Source organism: Nicotiana tabacum, chromosome 17, assembly GCF_000715075.1.
Source record: "Nicotiana tabacum cultivar K326 chromosome 17, ASM71507v2, whole genome shotgun sequence".
Lineage (NCBI taxonomy): Eukaryota > Viridiplantae > Streptophyta > Magnoliopsida > Solanales > Solanaceae > Nicotiana > Nicotiana tabacum.
The window spans coordinates 146,014,759-146,034,289 of NC_134096.1; positions in this window are offsets into that span (position 1 = coordinate 146,014,759).

Here is a 19,531-nt window from a genome sequence, read left to right on the forward strand (position 1 = left end):
TAGCTTGAATTGTAATTGTAATTAGCTTACCTAGTCTTAGAGACTAAGTGCCATCACGACGCCTGTGGTGGGATTTTGGGTCGTGACAAGTTGGTATCAGAGCTCTAGGTTCATAGGTTCTACGAGTCACGAAGGAGCCCAGTAGAGTCTTGGGATCGGTACGGAGACGTCTGTACTTATCTTCGAGAGGCTACAGAACTGTTAGAAAATTTTCACTTCTTTCATTATTGTCGTGCAGATTTGTTGATTTTGGAATTTGAGCCTTTGTATCTCCATTCTCTCACATATGGTGAGGACAGGTGCTAGCGGGTTAGCTGAGCAGGCATCCGCACATACTGATAAGGCTGCAAGAGGCTGGGGCCGAGGTAGAGGCCGAGGTAGAGGTCGAGGAAGGGCACGTGTCGCGAGTCGTGACTAGAGCACCCGTCAGAACAACAGTTGAGGAGCCACCAGTAGCTCCAGTTGGGGAACAGGTACCAGAAGCACCTCTTGTTACCCCCGGATTTCAGGAGATTTTGGCACGGTTCGTGAGTATGTTTGATACAATAACTCAGGCGGGATTGATTTCTGTTGCACCAAATATTTTTGCGGATTGGGGGACTAGCTCAGACTCCTACCACAACTCCAGAGCAGCAGGTTCACGTTGGTCAGATTTCGGGTGTAGTACCGGTACAACCTATTATTCCGGTTCGGCCTGAGGTCAGGCCAGAGGCATCAGAAGAAGAATAAAAGAGACTTGAGAGGTTTAAGAGGTATAGTCCACCTACTTTTAGTAACACAACTACAGAGGATGCCCAAGAATTTCTAGAAAATTGTCACCGTATTCTCTGCACCATGGGTATTGTGGAGGTGAGCGGAGTTGCCTTTACTACATTTCAACTGTCAGGCGCAGCGTATCGGTGGTGGCAAATCTATGAAGAAGGTAGACCAACCGATGCAACACCACCGACTTGGGCTCAATTTTCGGAAATATTCTTGAAAGAGTTTGTTCCCCAGACTCTCCGAGATGCGTGACGCACAGAGTTTGAACGGTTGTGTCAGGGCATTATGACAGTGTCAGATTATGCTATCAGGTTCAGTGAGTTAGCCCGTCATGCACCTATCTTGGCTCCTATAGTAAGAGAACAGGTCCACAAATTCATTGAGGGGCTCGATTATGATATTAAAATATGCATGGCTCGAGAGTTGCAAACAGATACTCCATTTCAACAAGTAGTGGAGATTTCAAGGAAGATTGAGGGTGTTTTAAGTGAGGAAAGGGAGTCTAAGAAGGCCAAAAAGTCTCGAAGATCTGGAAGGTTCAGTGGATTTTACTCTTCATCTAGGACCCATTATAGCAGAGGCTCGGGCAGTCGGCTAGCTCAGTCTGCACATCAGATTACTCGGAGTGCTCCAGTAAGTTCTTATAATGCACCACCGGCACGAGATTCCTATAATGATTATTCCAGTTATCTTGCACAGACTCAGTACGAGCAACCACGACCTCAGAGGGGTTGTTATGAATGTGGTGATACTAGGCACATCATGAGAGATTGTCCCAGACTTTGGAGGGATGGATTTCATCAGAGCACTCAAGCTATAAGCTTTATTCCAGTTAATACTCCATGTACACAGTCAGATAGAGGTGGAGGACACGCCGGTAGAGGGCGCCTAAGAGGTGGAGGCCCCGACCCATTGATATGATCGTTATGTTTTAGCTGAGACCGATACACCAGATGGTGTCGTTACAGGTAAGATCCTGATTCATTTATAAAAGGATATTTTTCTTAATTTGATTCGGTTCTGAATATTGAGGCGAGTCCTCCTATTATGCTCCGCTTATGGGTGAGCTTCGTAATTTTGTGACCCACTTATATATTTATCCCTGTCGGGAGATTCGATGATGTTAGCCCGTGTCTATCATTTTTATTTTGTACACTATTGAGGACTATATGTCCAAAAGTGACTTTCTATTACTCTCTACTGTGGGTTTTAATGTGATTTCCGAATAATTGATTTTAATTTTATGAATTATATGCCCTATTGGTATGGGGGTTCATTATGTGTTGTGAAAATTATTTACGAAATTTATTGAAAAGAAGAAAGAAAGGAAATGGAAAATTTTTATAGGCACAATGTGCAAAATACTTGTGATTCAGAACTGAGGACGAGATCCTCGCATTTTAATATGATTTGATATATTTAAACTGGGCTACAATCCACGGTGGAAGTTATATAAGGATGAGGTCCTTGTGGTGAAATATTTATGAGTTTAAAATTCTCCCTTTGTGAAATTTAATTTGTGTAATAATATTAATAGGGAGTCATTCCTGTTAGGCTTATTTTGGTAATTCTTGTATATTTTTTGTGCATATTTAGCCATTTTCGTGTTGTAAAGATTGAGTTTTAACCTATGAGATGAGTGCTCAGGTGGCGTTAAATGTGACTCATTGATCCGAGTAAGTAATCATGAGGTCTTCATGCCTCATACTCTGTTGTCAGTGTTGTGAAAATTCAAAATGAGGTGGTGGTTAATATGAGATTAATTGGTGATGCTGAAATTAATTATGAACAGCTTTTAAGGCCAGAGATATGGTGATGAGCATACATATGATGTGTTTCATATCATGGTATTATTGTGGTAATGCAGTGCTTGTAATGCTGAGATTAGTGTTGTTGATATATACATTGTGGTGTTTTGTTGGGTTGTGGATGTGTTGTTAGGAGTTGTTTGGTGTTACTCTGGTAGGTGGTTGGGAACAATTACAGGAGAGACTCTGCCGAAATTTCTATAAAAAAAAATTGGGAGTTAGAAAAATTTGGGAGATTGATATGTGCGAAAGAAGAGATAAATTATGTTATGTGTTTGAGGGCGAATGATCCTAAACGGGGAAGAATGTAACACCCCAGAAAAATAAAATTGAAGTACTTCAAAACTATCAAGAAAGTTAATATGTGCGTAGGTACGAGTTGCTATAGCCAGTTGAGACTAATACCGTGCGTTGTTGTGAAAAATCAGGCCTTTGAAAATGTTTGGAGTGTAAGAAATTGGTCTTAAAGTTTACAAATATAGATAAAAAAAATAATCTCAAATGAGATAGTGTTGTCGGTCTTATCTCAAATGCGGTAACATGGGATCAACCGTGAGTATATGTGTAAAAGTAAAATCATTAATTTGGTAACCTCAGAATAATTCTTAGCACGTTCGAGGATGAACGTTTATTTAAGAGGTAGAGATTGTAACGACCCGGCCGGTTATTTTGAGAATTTAAGTCTCATTCGACGGTATAAGGCCTTGAGCAGCTTCGTATTATGTGTATTGACTTACGTGCGTGGTTGAATTCACTTACCGAATGATTCGAAGTGATTTGGGACACTTAATCCCTAAAACGGAAGCTTAAGTCTTAGAATTTTGACCGTAGTCGGAACTATATGAAAACGACTCCGGAATGGAGTTTTGTCGGTTCCGTTAGCTCCGTTTGGTAATTTTGGACATAGGAGCGTGTCTGGACTGTGAATTTGAGGTTTGTAGCTGATTTAGGCTTGAAATGGCAAAAGTTGAATTTTTGGAGATTTGGGCCGGAAGTGGAGTTTTTGATATCGGGCTCGGAATGCTATTCCGAGAGTTGGAACAGCTCTGTTATGTTATTTGGTACTTACCTGCAAAATTTGACGTCATTCCGGGTTGGTTTGATAGGTTCCGACATGAATTTTCGAAGTTGGAAGATTTGAAAGTTCTTAAGTTAGATTCATAGTGCAATTCGTATTTTCGGCATTGTTCGATGTGATTTGAGACCTCGAGTGAGTCCGTGTTAGGTTGTGGAACTTGTTTGTGTGTTTAGACGGGGTCCCGGGGACTTCGGGTGTGTTTCGGATGGGCCTCGGGCCAATTTCTTCTATTTTTGGATTGCTGGTTTCTGGTGTCTGATGCTCTCTTTCGCGATCGCGTAGCTCCAGTCGCGATCGCGTAGTGTTCTGTAGATCTGCCCCATTTTTCTTCATCGCATTCGCATAGTACCTCACGCGATCGTGAAGGTCTTCTTTCTTCTACTTTGCGTTCGCATCTATTCCCTCACGTCCGCGTTGTAGAAATTAGGAGCTGGGGGCTATTGGCTATTTCTTCTTCACGTTCGCATCATTTTCCCCGCGTTCGCGTAAGCTCCTGCCCATTATTCATCGCATTCGCGTTCCTTCACTCGTGATCGCGAAGGGTCTTTCTTGGCAGCCTCAATTCTCATCTCCGCGATCGCGATGCATAGTCATCTGGACAGAATTAAAAGTCCCAAAAATGGGGGTTTGAGTTCATAACACAAAATCAAATTGGAAGCTTGGTAGAAGGCGATTTTTGGAGAAATTCTTGCGTGGGTGTTTGGGGTAAGTGATTCTTATCCAGTTTTGCTTAATTTTCATGATTATGCCTTTAAATCCATCATTTAATTCGGATTTAAATGGAGAAAAATCAAAAAATTTGTAAAATCTTCCAAAAACGAAAATTTAAGATTTGGAGGTCGAGTTTTTATTGGAATTCGATAAAATTGGTATGGTTGAACTCATATCGGAATAGGTGTTCGGATTTCATGAAAATTATGTCGGGTTCCGAGGGGCAGTCCCCGCGTTAACTTTTTGGAATAAATTTTTTAAGTTGACATATTATTATCCGGAATTTTTTCCGATGAATTTTAATGAAGTTATACAATTAATTTGGATATATTTGAGCGGTCAGGAGGTCAATTCAAGCAAGAAGGCGATTTTGGAATATCGGCATAACTTCAAAAGGTAAGTATCTTGCCTAACTTCGAGTGGGGGAATTACCCCTTAGGCATCGAGTCTTATGTGCCGTTTGTGAAATGTGAAAAGCCGTGTACGCGAGGTGACGAGTACGTACTCGGGCTTATATGTGCAAAATATATTGGGTTTAAGTCTTAGGCATATTGTGTAGTAAATTGGATAATTATTGGCATTTATTTAATCATCTATTTGCCATGCCTAAATCCTTGTTGGTTGAACTTGTTTTTATATGACAATTTGATGTAATTGTTATTTGAATATTTATGTAATTCCTTGAGTTTGTTGGTTTGATATTTCTTGGAATTTAATCTCATTATGGATTTTCACTTCGCAAATAATTAATTAAGCAAGCTTAAGAAGATGTGCTAATATAATTATCTAAATTTGGATTAATGAAGGCTTTGCTTTGTGCTGAATAATTTCTATCTCTGTTGATTATTTTTGTGATGTTATATACATTGTGTGGGGCCTTCGGCTATTTATTGTAAAATTAATTGATTTGGTTTTATCTTTGAAACTTTGGTTGTGGCCATTGGGAAAATTATAATATGAATTGATTTTGTTATGTTGCCGTGATAATTTTCCTTGTAAATTATTGTGTGGTGTGAGTTATTATTTTGGGAAAATAAGGGTGGTATTTCACTGTTGATATTATGTGGGTATAAGGATGGCATTTCACTGTTGTTGTGTTTGTTGGAATATTGTCTGGGCGGAGTGATAAGGGTGGCTATAGGAGTGATAAGGGTGGCAATATGAGCGATAAGGGTATTTTATTGATGGAATATTAGATTAATTAGTAATTCATTTGAATTTTATGTTTATTAATTTTCAAATAAAGATAAATTTTATACATTCAGATATTAAAAATCAAACAATCTTAATCATTTAGTATTCAGATCTTAATACACATCTTAATATTCAGATGTGTATTCAGATTTAGATGTTTTAATCTTAATACACGTCTTGATATTCAGATGTGTATTCAGATTCAGACGTATTAATCTTTAAAAAAACAAATGAGGCCAAAATAGATTAAAATTTTACTTTAACGAAATATTTAAAATTTAATTGTTTGGAATAATACATAATTCAAATAAGAAAAAATTAGTAGCTAAAATTTTAGTTAATTTTATAGTCCTAAATTTTAGGAAAATAATTAAATGATTATTTTGTCTAATGTGAAATCTATTTTTAAAGGGTAAAAAACATGAATGACATTTCATTTACTTCAACTAAATATTTAAAAGTTAATTATTAGGAATCTATACTGTATTAAAAGCACGAATGCCTTTAGCAAAATGTCATTCGGTTTTTATACCTTTTAAGAATATATTTTATATTGGACAAAGTAGTAATTTTAGTTATTTTCCTAATATATAAGAATTATCATTTAATTATTTTCCTAATATTTAGGAACAATCATTTAATGATTTGTCTAATATGTAGGAATAGTCATATAATTATTTTCCTAATATTTAGAGACAATCATTTAATTATTTGCTTAATATTGAGGACTTTGATATGAAAAATTATATAATTATTTAATTCGAGTTTTTTCAATTTCCTTCCGATTCTAGGAGTCCTTCACTGTCAAATCCATTTAAAGTTAGAAGTATTTTATAAGTTTACGAATATTATCTTTTTGCTGTAAATTTTTTATTTAAGAGTCCTTGTTGTCCTTTTCTTATTCCACCTTTAGGTTACGAACTCTTTTTTTTTTGGGGGGGGGGGGGGGGGTTAAAAAGTTATAGGTTTAGTATTACTTATTTTCTTTCTTTTTCAGAACTCCTATTCTTCATATAATTATGTAATTTGGTTATACAAAATGAGCTACAACAATTTATTTTTTCTAATTTGTTGAAAATAATCCATATAATATTTATTATTAATTAAAAATAAAATAATTTGCACTTTACTCTTGAAAAAAAATTATTATTTTATATCAATTTGCTAATGTTGTTTGAGCCTTCTAAAATGAACTTGTAAATAACTTTTCAAACAAAAAATTCAATTCTTAAGTTTTCAAGGATTATATGTGTAACGACTCGGCCGGTCGTTTCGAGAGTTATAACCCCGTTTCTCCCATTTCTGCTTCTTTATGTGTTATTTAGCTGTATTGTGTTATACCGGGTTGGTTGGTTCGGATCCGGAGTGGTTTCAGAGTGGAATGAGACACTTAGTCTCTTATTTAGAACCTTAAGTTGGAAAAGTCAATCGGATATTGACTTATGTGTAAACGATCTCGGATTTGAATTCTGATAGTTCCGTTAGCTCAGTTAGGTGATTTTGGACTTAGGAGTGCATCCGAAATATGATTTGGAGGTCTGTGGTAGAATTAGGCTTGAATTGGCAAAATTGAAAATTTGGCAATTTTTGATCGGCAGTGAAAAATTTGATATCGGGGTCAAAATGGAATTCCGGAAGTTGGAGTAGGGTCGTAGTGTTATTTTTGACGTGTGTGCAAAATTTGAGGTCATTTGGACGTGGTTTGGTTGGTTTCGGCATCGGATGTCGAATTTGGAAGTTTAGAAGTTCTTAGGCATGAATCCGAGGGTAATTTGGTGATTTGATATTGTTTTGAGTGATTCAAAGGTTTGACTAAGTTTGTATGTTAATATATGACCTGTTGGTATTTTTTGTTGAGGTCCCGAGGGCCTTAGGGTGATTTCGGGTTATTAACGGAACAAGTTTGGATATTGGAGGATTGCTAAAGCTGGAACTGAGTTGTCATAATCGCGCCTGCAGATGTCTCATCGTAGGTGCAAGCCCGCAGAAGCGAGCTGGATATCGTAGATATGAGGTTGGAGGAGCTGGGCAGAAGGCGCAGGTGTGCTGAAGTTCCCGCACATGCGAGGCCGTAGACGTGCACAAGAGGTCGCAGGTGCAGACAATGTCGAGGTAGGCTGGGTCCGCAGGTGCATAGGATAGGTCTCATCTGCGAGTCCACAGATGCAGATAGGTGACGCAGAAGCGGAAATGAGGAAGTCAGGCAGTGGCCACAGGTGCGAGGTATTTTTCGCAGCTGCGTGGTTGCAGATGCGGAAATGGAGCGTAGGTGCAGAGTCTAGGCATTTAAGTGACTTGCGCAGGTACGGTGGCGCACAAGCGAGAAATTGTCCGCAGGTGCAAAAAGTCTGGGAAGAAACCATAAATAGAACCCTTCGCGAATTTGGTTCATTTCCACCATTTTAAAGTCGGTTTTGGGAGCTTTTGAAGTGATTTTTGAAGGGTGATTCAAGGGCTATCAATGAGGTAAGTTGCTTTAGCCTTAATACTCGTATATATGGTGATTTTCCGTTGTTTAATCATGTAGTTAGTGAAAATGAGGGTTTAGGGCTTGAGATTTTGGAGAGTTTAATTTAAGGATTTGAGGGACCAAACAATGTCGGATTTTGATAAATTTTATATGTATGGACTCATGAGTGGATGAGCTTCCTAGTTTTGTAAATTTTGTTGGATTTTGAGACGTAGGCCCGGGGGCCGGGTTTGAGCCAATTTCGGGTTTTGGGCTAATTTGATAGTTTTTCTTGTGGAATTCATTCCATTAGCGTATATTGATGGTATTGTACTGATTGTGAATAGATTCGGAGCATTTAGAGGCCGAGTCGAGAGGCAAGAGCATTGCAGGGTAGAGATTTGACCGGTTTGAGGTAAGTAACGATTGTAAATCTAGTGCTGAGGGTATGAAAACCCGGATTTCGTATCATTCTACTATTTTAAGATGACGCACATGCTAGGTGACGGGCGTGTGGGCGTGCACTGTTGGGGATTATGACTTGGTCCGTCCCGCAGCAACTGTAAAGTTGCATATTTTGTTAAAATTATATGATACTTATATGTTTTAGAAAGAGTTTATGTAAATTGGGCTGAATGCCATGTTTGGGCCTTGTGCCAGTGCTGTTTGGACCCTTAGGGGCCTTTTCTTACTATCCTCTCACTGTTTTCGATTGAAAATCTATACCCAGTCATGGTTATACTTGTTTACTGCATAACTCGGTTTTATGACTCTATTTTGATGCATATAAATGTTGTTTTGGACTGAATGCCCTGTTTTTACTGAAATGCCCGAATGGCTTGAAAGGTTTATGACTGAGTGAGGCCGAGGCCTGAGTGATTTATGCCATGATTTGACTTGATATAGCGCTTGGGCTGAAGGAGCCCCTCCGGAGTCTGTACACACCCCCAGTGAGCACAGGTACCTACTGAGTGCGAGTGCCGAGTGTTGAGTGACTGGGAGGCATGAGTGATTGTAAGGTATGCCCGAGTGGCATGAGTGATTATGAGGTATGCCTGAGTGGCATGAGTGACTGTGAGGTATGCCCGAGAGGCACGGGTGACTGTGAGGTTTGTCCGAGGGGCTGTATATGAGTGATGTTTTGCTCGAGGGGCTGTTTATGATTTCATCATTTTTGCTCACCTTCGCATTGAGCCTTTGTATGAAAAACTATTGAAAAATATCTTTAAATGATTTTTACTGGAACCAAGTTTAAACGAGATGATTTGATTCAAATACTGATTTTTAAAGCATGCTGTACTTTACTGAATTTTTGTGATGTGAACTTGATATGCTTTATTGCTCGTCACTACTGCTCAGTCTTTATTTATTGTTGTTACTTATTGAGTTGGCGTACTCACGTTATTCCCTGCATCTTGTGTGCAAATCCAGCTGTAGTTCGGCACAGTAGCGGTTGTTAATTATTCTGGTTGCAGATTTTCTCTGGGATAGCAAGCTAGTTGCTTGGTGATCGCAGCCCCTGCTCTTCTCCCTCTTATCTTCTTTTAGTTGTATTTAGTTATTTTCCAAACTATGTTAGTCTTGATATTGTTAGACAAATGGTAGTAGATGCTCATGACTAGTGACACCCCGATGTCGGGCTTTTCTTTTCTGCATTTTTGTTATTGATTTGAACTCATTTACGAAGGTTTTTACGCTAAATAGCTTTGAAATCATCCTTGAAATGAAAATATCGGTTTGTTTTGGAAATGAGTCGGCTTTCCTAGTTCCACGATAGGCGCAATCACGACATGGGTTAGTTTGGGTCGTGACAGATTGGTATCAGAGCCTAGGTTACATAGGTCTCACGAGTCATGAGCGGGCTTAGTAGGGTCTTGCGGATCGACACGGAGACGTCTGTACTTATATCTTAGAGAGGCTGTAGAACCTTTAGGAAACTTTACATTCTTGAATTCATATCATGCGAATCTGTTGATTCTAGTAACTAAACATCTGTTGTTTCATTATCTCACAGATGGTGAGGACTCGTGCTACTGGTCAGGAGGGCCAGCCACCAGTACCACCAGCCAGGGCCGCGAGAGGCTGAGGCCGAGGCCGCGGTAGAGGCCGTGATAGGGGTAGAGGTGCAGCCCATACAGCAGTTGGGGCAGTACCTGCAGATCCACCAGCTGTCCCAGGTCAGGACCAGGTTCCAGTTGTTGATGCACCAGCTCAGGCACCACCTGTGCCTATTGTGATTCCAGGCCTTTAGGAGGCCCTAGCTCAGATTCTGACAGCGTGTACCGGCCTTGCTCAGGCAGTCTCTATCTCGACGGCCGCAGCCACTTCTCAGGTCAGGATAGGCACTCAGACTCCCATCGTTCGCACACCCGAGCAGGTTGTTCAGGGACTTCAGACACTGGAGGCACCACCAGCCCAACCGATTGCAGCTGCATAGGATTATGCGGTTCCTGCTATGCCTGAGGATAATCAGCATAGGTTGGAGAGGTTTGGGAGACTCCAGCCACCACCTTTCAGTGGCACAGAGAGAGAGGATTCTCAGGACTTCTTGGACAGGTGTCAGAGGATACTCCGTACTACTGGTATTTTGGAGACTTGTGGTGTCTTATTCACTACTTTTCAGTTCTCCAGGGCTGCACTCAGATGGTGGGAGCCTTACGAGAGGCGTAGGCCTGTTGGTGCAGCACCCCTTACTTGGCAGCAGTTCTCTGTGGTCTTTTTGGAGAAGTTCGTGCCCCGATCCTGTAGAGAAGAGCTACGCAGATAGTTTGAGCGGCTTCTCCAGGGTGATATGTCTATGACGCAGTATGAGATAAGGTTCTCTGAGTTGGCCCGTCATGCGATCTGGTTGGTTCCCAAGGACAGGGAGATAATCATGAGGTTTATTGATGGTCTCACTTTTCAGCTACAGTTGCTTATGACCAGAGAGAGGGTGTCTGGTGCTACTTTTTATGAGGTTGTCGACATTGCTCCACAGATTGAGATGGTTCGCAGTCAGGAGAGGGTTGAGAAGGAGGCCAAGAGGCCTCGTGGACAGGGTGGATTCAGCGGTTCTCCTTTTGGGGGTCAGTTTCAGCACGGTAGAGGTCGTCATTTCAGACAGGCTCAGGCAGCTCGGCCATTTCACCGTGGTGCATCATCTGTCCATGGTTCTCACAGTTCTCATCAGGGCTACTCATCACTTAGTGCCCTTCCAACTCAGAGTTCGTCCCGTGCTCTACCAGTTCTTGGCTCCCCTATGCCAGGTCCTTCTACTGGTTATCCCGGTGCTCGGGGCTCCCTTCATTTCCCGCCACCAGCACCAGGGAGTTGTTTTGAGTGTGGGGAGTTTGGGCATATGTGGAGGCAATGTCCTCGTCGTTATGGAAGTCTATCTCAACAGAGGAGTTAGCCTTCGACTTCAGCACCAGTTACTTCACCACCCGTCCAATCAGCTCAGGGTGGAGGTCAGTCACCACCCTAGAGGGGGAGGCAAATCAGGTTGGCCAGGCCCGTTTCTATTCCCTCCCTGCCATACCAGATGTTATTGCTTCAGATGCTGTGATTACAGGTATTGTCTCAGTTTGTCACAGAGATGCCTCAATATTATTTGACCCTGGTTCGATGTATTCATATGTTTCCTCATATTTCGCCCATTTTCTGGATTTGCCTCGTGAGTCTTTAGTTTTATCTGTTCATGTGTCTACTCCTATGGGCAATACTATTGTTGTGGACCACGTATATCGGTCATGTGTGGTGACTATTGGGGGTTTGGAGACCCAAGTGGACCTTTTGCTGCTCAGTATGGTTGACTTTGATATGATATTGGGTATGGATTGGTTATATCCATGTCATGGTATTCTAGATTGTCACACTAAGACGGTGACATTGGCTATGCCGGTATTTCTGAGGGTTGAGTGGAGCGGTTCTGTCGATTATGTACCAAGTAGGGTGATTTCATATTTGAAGGCTCAATGTATAGTTGAGAAGGGTTGCCTATCTTATTTGGCTTTTGTGAGGGATGTTAGTACAGAGACTCCTGTCATTGATTCTGTTCTGGTGGTATGTGATTTTCCAGATATATTTCCTGCAAACCTGCCGGGCATGCCGCCTGACAGGGATATTGACTTCGGTATTGATTTGGTGCCATGCACTCAACCCATTTCTATTCCACCGTATCGTATGGCACCGGCGGAGTTGAAGGAATTAAAAGAACAACTTTAGGAGCTCCTTGATAAGGGGTTTATTCGGCCTAGTATGTCACCTTGGGGTGCACCGGTTCTATTTGTAAAGAAGAAGGATGGTTCCATGAGAATATATATTGATTACAGGCAGTTGAACAAGGTCACAGTCAAGAACAAATATCTTTTGCCTCGTATTGATGATTTATTCGACCAGCTTCAGGGAGCGAGGGCGTTCTCCAAGATTGATTTAAGGTCCGGTTATTACCAGCTGAAGATTCGGGATTCATATATTCTTAAGACAGCTTTCAGGACCCGATATGGCAATTATGAGTTCTTAGTGATGTCTTTTGGGCTGACCAATGCCCCAGTAGCGTTCATGCATTTGATAAACAGTGTGTTCTAGTCATATTTGGACTCCTTAGTTATTTTGTTCATTGATGATATCCTGATGTACTCTCGTAGCCAGGAGGAGCATGCTCAGCATTTGAGGATTGTATTACAGAGATTGAGGGAGGAGAAGCTTTATGCAAAGTTCTCCAAGTGTGAGTTTTGGCTCAGTGCAGTAGCATTCCTGGGACATGTGGTGTCCAGTGAGGGTATTCAGGTGGACCCGAAGAAGATAGAGGCGGTGCAGAGTTGGCCCAAACCGTCCTCAGCCACAGAGATTAGGAGCTTTCTTGGTTTGGCGGGTTACTACCGTCGCTTTGTGGAGGAGTTTTCATCTATTGCTTCACCCTTGACCAGATTGACCCAAAAGGGTGCTCCATTCAGGTGGTCGGATGAATGTGAGGAGAGCTTTCAGAAGCTCAAGACTGCTTTGACCACAGCTCCAGTGTTAGTTTTGCCATCAGCTTCAGGTTCTTACACCGTGTATTGTGATGTCTCGAGGATAGGCATTGGTTGTGTTTTGATGCAGGAGGGTAGGGTGATTGCCTATGCCTCGCGCCAGTTGAAGACCCATGAGAAGAACTATCCTATCCATGATCTTGAGTTTAGCAGCCATTGTTCACGACTTGAAGATTTGGCATCATTATGTGTATGGGGTTCATTGTGAGTTCTATACTGGTCACCGGAGTGTGCAACATCTGTTCAAGCAGAAGGATCTTAATTTGCATCAGCGGAGATGGTTGGAGCTTCTTAAAGACTATGATATCACTATTTTTTACCATCCGGGGAAGGCCAATGTGGTGGCCGATGCTTTGAGTCACCGGGTGAAGAGTTTGGGGAGTTTAGCATATCTTCCAGCAGTAGAGAGACCTTTGGCATTGGATGTTCAGGCCTTAGCGGTCCAGCTTGTCAGATTGGATATTTCGGAGCCTAGTCAGGTATTGGCTTGCGTGGTCTCCAGGTCTTCTCTTTATGACTGTATCAGGGAGCGTCAGTATGATGACCCCCACTTGCTCGTTCTTCAGGACAGGGTTCGGAGAGGTGATGCTAGGGATGTGATTATTGGTGATGACGACGTGTTGAGGATTAAGGCCTGGATATGTGTGCCTAATGTAGATGGGCTTCGGGAGTTGATTCTTGGGGAGGCCTACAGCTCGCGGTATTCCATCCATCCGGGTGTCGCGAAGATGTACCAGGATTTGAGACAACACTATTGGTGGAGACGGATGAAGAAGGATATAGTTGGTTTGTAGCTCGGTGTCTCAACTGTCAGCAGGTTAAGTATGATCATCAGAGACCGGGTGGCTTGCTTCGGAGATTAGATATTCCGGAGTGGAAGTGGGAGCGGATCACTATGGACCTTGTAGTTGGGCTCCCACGGACTTCGACGAGGTTCGATGCTATTTGGGTTATTGTGGATCGGCTGACCAAGTCTGCGTACTTCATTCCAGTTGGTACTACTTACACTTTAGAGCGGATGGGTGAGATTTACATCCGAGAGATTGTTCGCCTGCATGGTATCCCAGTTTCTATCATTTCAGATAGGGGTACTCAGTTCACTTCGCAGTTTTGGAGGGTCGTGCAGCGAAAGTTGGGTACTCAGGTTGAGTTGAGCATAGCTTTTCACACTCAGACGGACGGGCAGTCCGGGCACACTATTCAGATATTGGAGGACATGTTGCGCGCTTGTGTCATTGACTTTGGGGGTTCATGGGACCAATTTCTGCCACTTGCGGAGTTCGCATATAACAACAGTTATCAGTTGAGTATTCAGATGGCTCCGTACGAGGCTTTATATGGGAGGAGGTGTAGATCTCCGGTTGGATAGTTTGAGCCGGGTGAGGCTTAGCTCTTGGGTACAGACTTGGTCCATGATGCATTAGATAAGGTGAAATTTATTCAGGAGCGGCTTCGCATGGCGCAGTCTAGGCAAAAGAGCTGTGCGGATAGGAAGGCACGTGATGTATCTTTCATTGTTGGGGAGAAGGTTTTGCTGAAGGTATCACCCATGAAGGGTGTTATGAGGTTTGGGAAGAGGGTCAAGTTGAGCCCCCAGTTCATTGGGCCTTTTGAAGTGCTTTAGAGGATAGGGGAGGTGACTTATAAGCTTGCCTTGCCACCCAGCTTGTCGAGTGTGCATCCAGTGTTTCATGTTTCCATGCCCCGAAAGTATATTGGAGATCCGTCCCATGTTTTGGACTTCAGCACGGTTCAGTTGGAGGGTGATATGACTTATGATGTGAAGCCGGTGGCCATTTTGGATCGGCAGATTCGGAAGTTGAGGTCAAAGAATATAGCTTCAGTGAAGGTGTAGTGGAGAGGTCATCCTGTGGAGGAGGCCACCTGGGAGACCAAGCGGGACATGCAGAGCAGATATCCACACTTATTTGAAACTCTAGGTATGTTTCTAGACCTGTTCGAGAACGAACGGTTGTTTTAGGGGGGGATGTAACGACCCGACCGGTCGTTTCGATAGTTATAGCCCCGTTTCCCCTAAATCTGCTTCTTTGTGTGTTATTTAGCTGTATTGTGTTATACCGGGTTGGTTGGTTTGGGTCCGGAGTGGTTTCGGAGTGGAATGAGACACTTAGTCTCTTATTTAGAACCTTAAGTTGGAAAAGTCAACCGGATATTGGCCTATGCGTAAACGATCTCGGAATTGAATTCTGATTGTTCCGTTAGCTTCGTTAGGTAATTTTTGACTTAGGAGTGCGTCCGGAATGTGATTTGGAGGTCCGTGGTAGAATTAGGCTAGAATTGGCGAAATTGGAAATTTGGCGATTTTTAGTCGGCAGTGGAAAATTTGATATCGGGGTCGGAATGAAATTCCAGAAGTTGGAGTAGGTTCGTAGTATCATTTGTGACATGTGTGCACAATTTGAGGTCATTCGGACGTGGTTTGGTTGGTTTCAGCATCGGATGTCGAATTTGAAAGTTTAGAAGTTCTTAGACTTGAATCCGAGGGTAATTTGGTGATTTGATATTGTTTTGAGTGATTCAAAGGTTCGACTAAGTTTGTATGTTGATATATGACTTGTTGGTATTTTTGGTTGAGGTCCCGAGGGCCTCGGGGTGATTTCGGATGATTAACAGAACAAGTTAGGATATTGTAAGATTGTTGAAGCTGGAATTCAGTTGTCATAATCGCACCTGCGGATGTCTCATCGCAGATGCGAGCCCGCAAAAGCAAGCGGGATGTCGCAGATGCGAGGTTGGAGGAGCTGGGCAGAAGGCGCAGGTGCGATGAAGTTCCCGCACCTACGAGGCCGCAGAAGTGCACAAGAGGTCGTAGGTGCGGACAATGTCGAGGTAGGCTGGGTCCGGAGATGCGTAGGATAGGTCCCATCTGCGAGTCCACAGATGCTGATAGGTGACGCAGAAGCGGAAGTGAGAAAGTCATGCAGTGGCCGCAGGTGCGAGGTATTTTCTGCACCTGCGTGGTCGCAGATGCGGAAATGGAGCGCAAGTGCGGAGTCTGGGCGTTTAAGTGACTTGCGCAGGTGCGGTTGTTTGGACCGCAGGTGCGGTGGCACAGAAGCGAGAAATTGTCCGCAGGTGCGAAAAGCCTGGGCAGAAACCGTAAATAGAACCCTTCGCGAATTTGGTTCATTTCCACTATTTTCAAGTCGGTTTTGGGAGCTTTTGGAGTGATTTTTGAAGGGTGATTCAAGGGCTATCAGTGAGGTAAGTTGCTTGAGCCTTAATACTTGTATGTATGGTGATTTCTTATTGTTTAATCATGTAATTAGTGAAAATGAAGGGTTAGGGCTTGAGATTTTGGAGAGTTTAATTTAAGGATTTGAGGGACCAAACGATGACGGATTTTGATAAATTTCGTATGTATGGACTCATGAGTGGATGAGCTTCCTAGTTTTGTAAATTTTGTCGGATTTTGAGACGTAGGCCTGGGGGCCGGGTTTGAGCCAATTTCGGGGTTTGGGCTAATTTGATAGTTTTTCTTGTGGAATTCATTCCATTAGCGTATATTGATAGTATTGTACTGATTGTGAATAGATTCGGAGCATTTGGAGGCCGAGTCGAGAGGCAAGAGCATTGCGGGGTAGAGATTTGACCGCTTTGAGGTAAGTAACGATTGTATATCTAGTGCTGAGGGTATGAAAACCCAGATTTCGTATCATTCTACTATTTTGAGGTAACGCACATGCTAGGTGACGTGCGTGTTGGCGTGCATTGTTATGGATTGTGACTTGGTACGTCCCGTAGTAACTGTAAAGTTGCATATTTTGTTGAAATTATATGATACTTATATGTTTTAGAAAGAGTTTCTGTAAATTGGGCTGAATGCCATGTTTGGGCCTTGTGTCAGTGCTGTTTGGACCCTTAGGGGCCTTTTCTTACTATCCTCTCACTGTTTTCGATTGAAAATCTATACTCAGTCATGGTTATACTTGTTTACTGCATAACTCAATTTTATGACTCTATTTTGATGCATAAAAATGTTGTTTTGGGCTGAATGCCCTGTTTTTACTAAAATGCCCGAGTGGCTTGAGAGGTTTATGACTGAGTGAGGCCGAGGGCCTGATTGATTTATGCCATGATTTGGCTTGATATAGCGCTTGGGCTGAAGGAGCCCCTCCGGAGTCTGCACATACCCCCAATGAGCGCAGGTACCTACTGAGTAAGAGTGCCAAGTGCTGAGTGACTGGGAGGCATGAGTGATTGTGAGGTATGCCCGAGTGGCATGAGTGATTGTGAGGTATGCCCGAATGGCATGAGTGACTGTGAGGTATGCCCGAGAGGCACGAGTGACTGTGATGTTTTCCCGAGGGGCAGTATATGAGTGATGTTTTGCCCGAGGGGCTGTTTAAGATTTCATCATTTTTGCTCACCTTTGTATTTAGCTATTTTCAGACAATGTTAGTCTTGATATTGTCAGACAAATGGTAGTAGATGCTCATGACTAGTGACATCCTGATGTCGGGCTTTTCTTTTCCGCATTTTTGTTTTTGACTTGAACTCCTTTACGAAGGTTTTTACGCTAAATAGCCTTGAAATTATCCTTGAAATGAAAATATTAGTTTATTTTGGAAATGAGTCGGCTTACCTAGTTCCACGATAGACGCCATCACGACAGGGGTTAGTTTGGATCGTGACAATGTGATTGCTAAAATTGGAATAAAGCATGATAACATATGAATTTAAAGTGATTGAATTAAAAACTGAAATAAAATTTTAATTGAGTATATTAATTGATGATTGAGAACTTGTATGAAGATTTATCAGTTTAGAGAATATTAACTTTTATTTTATCACTCAAACATGATATTTTAATATATTATGTTTATAATATTTTAAAAAAAAATATTTTAAAACATTTTAAAAAAAATATTATTGAGACAGTGTACATAAGACTAGTTATACTAATAATGTAAAAGTACTTCACATAGAAGTTAAGTCTTCGTGTGATTACCAAATCTGATTTCAAATTTTTGTTTAGGCAGTTGATTGAATTTTGATACTATACAATCATATCAAGTGAATAATGATTGCTTTGTTAGGATATTTAAACTTTCGATCTGATTGGTAAAATTCATTATTACGTAAATATATTAAATAATACTAACAAATAAATAAATAAACTTATCTCTCCTTTTAAAAAAAAGCTTTTGGTGAAGATAGTAAGCATAAAAATAGCAACTGTATTACGCAATCTAAGGGAATCCCAAACCCCTCAGATTTCTCAAACCCGGTTACTTTGTGGTGTTTGGTTAGCAGAAAATGCATTTAAGGAACATTTTCCGCCAAATTAGGAAAAACTAATTTCCTTATTAGCCATTTTCCTTCCCAACTAATGTAACTCTTGACTTTATATCTTTGTTCCAAAAAGCACTTCGACATTATCATCAATCTTTAATACTGAAAAATATATAATTAAATCACCATATAATTTGTTATCATCACAATTTGTTTTTAAGAAATATTTTTTAATGGTCTAATCAAACAACAAAATTTGTTTTATAAAAAAATATTTCTTGAACACGAAATTAATATATGTGTCACGACCCAAAATCCCACCACATGCGTCGTGATGGCACTTAGTCTCTAAGACTGGGTAAGCCAATTACAATTACAATTCAAGCCATTTTTTTGAATTAAATAAATAATCAAAACTAACGGCGGAATAAATATGAATATACAATCTCCCAAGACTGGTAATACTGAGTCACAAACTCTAACTGAATACATGGAATGATCACGAAAATCGAATATACAATACTGTTTGATTAAAAATTAACAGTACAATAAAATAAAAAGACTCCAAGGGACTGCGACGACCAAGCAGCTCTACCTTGAATCCTTACGATCCCGCTTTAACTCTGCTCAATTCCGATATCTCCAATACCTGGCTCTGCACAAAAATGTGCAGAAGTATAGTATGAGTACACCACGGTTGGTACCCACTAAGTATCAAGACTAACATCAATGGAGTAGAGACGAGGTACAGTCAAGACACTTACTAGTCTAATAACCTGTGCAATATAATATACAAAATAATAGAAAATAAATAACAATAATGGCAACATAAAACAACCAGTGATATGGACAACAGGCAACAAGAACACCATTAATATCGCTCAACAATTAATAAATACAATTATACCCAATTAAATCAAATCCTTCAAATAAATGTCTTTCACATATAATTCTTCCAGATAACTCTCTTTCAAATATAATTTCTTTAAATAAATATTTTTCAAATATCCTTCCTTTAAATAAATTTCTCTCAAATATAATTTCCTCAAATAAATATCTTTCGAATATAAAATTCTTTCATATAATTCTTTTTGAATAAAATCCTTCCAAATAAATATTTTGAATATAATTCTTTCAATTAAAAAGTCACCATGTGACACCTCATTTTAATAATCATAATAATACGGGTCTTAACCCATTTTTATGAAACTTTGTGCCCATAATTAAATCATCACATTTTTCTAGTACCTCGTGCCCTCATTTC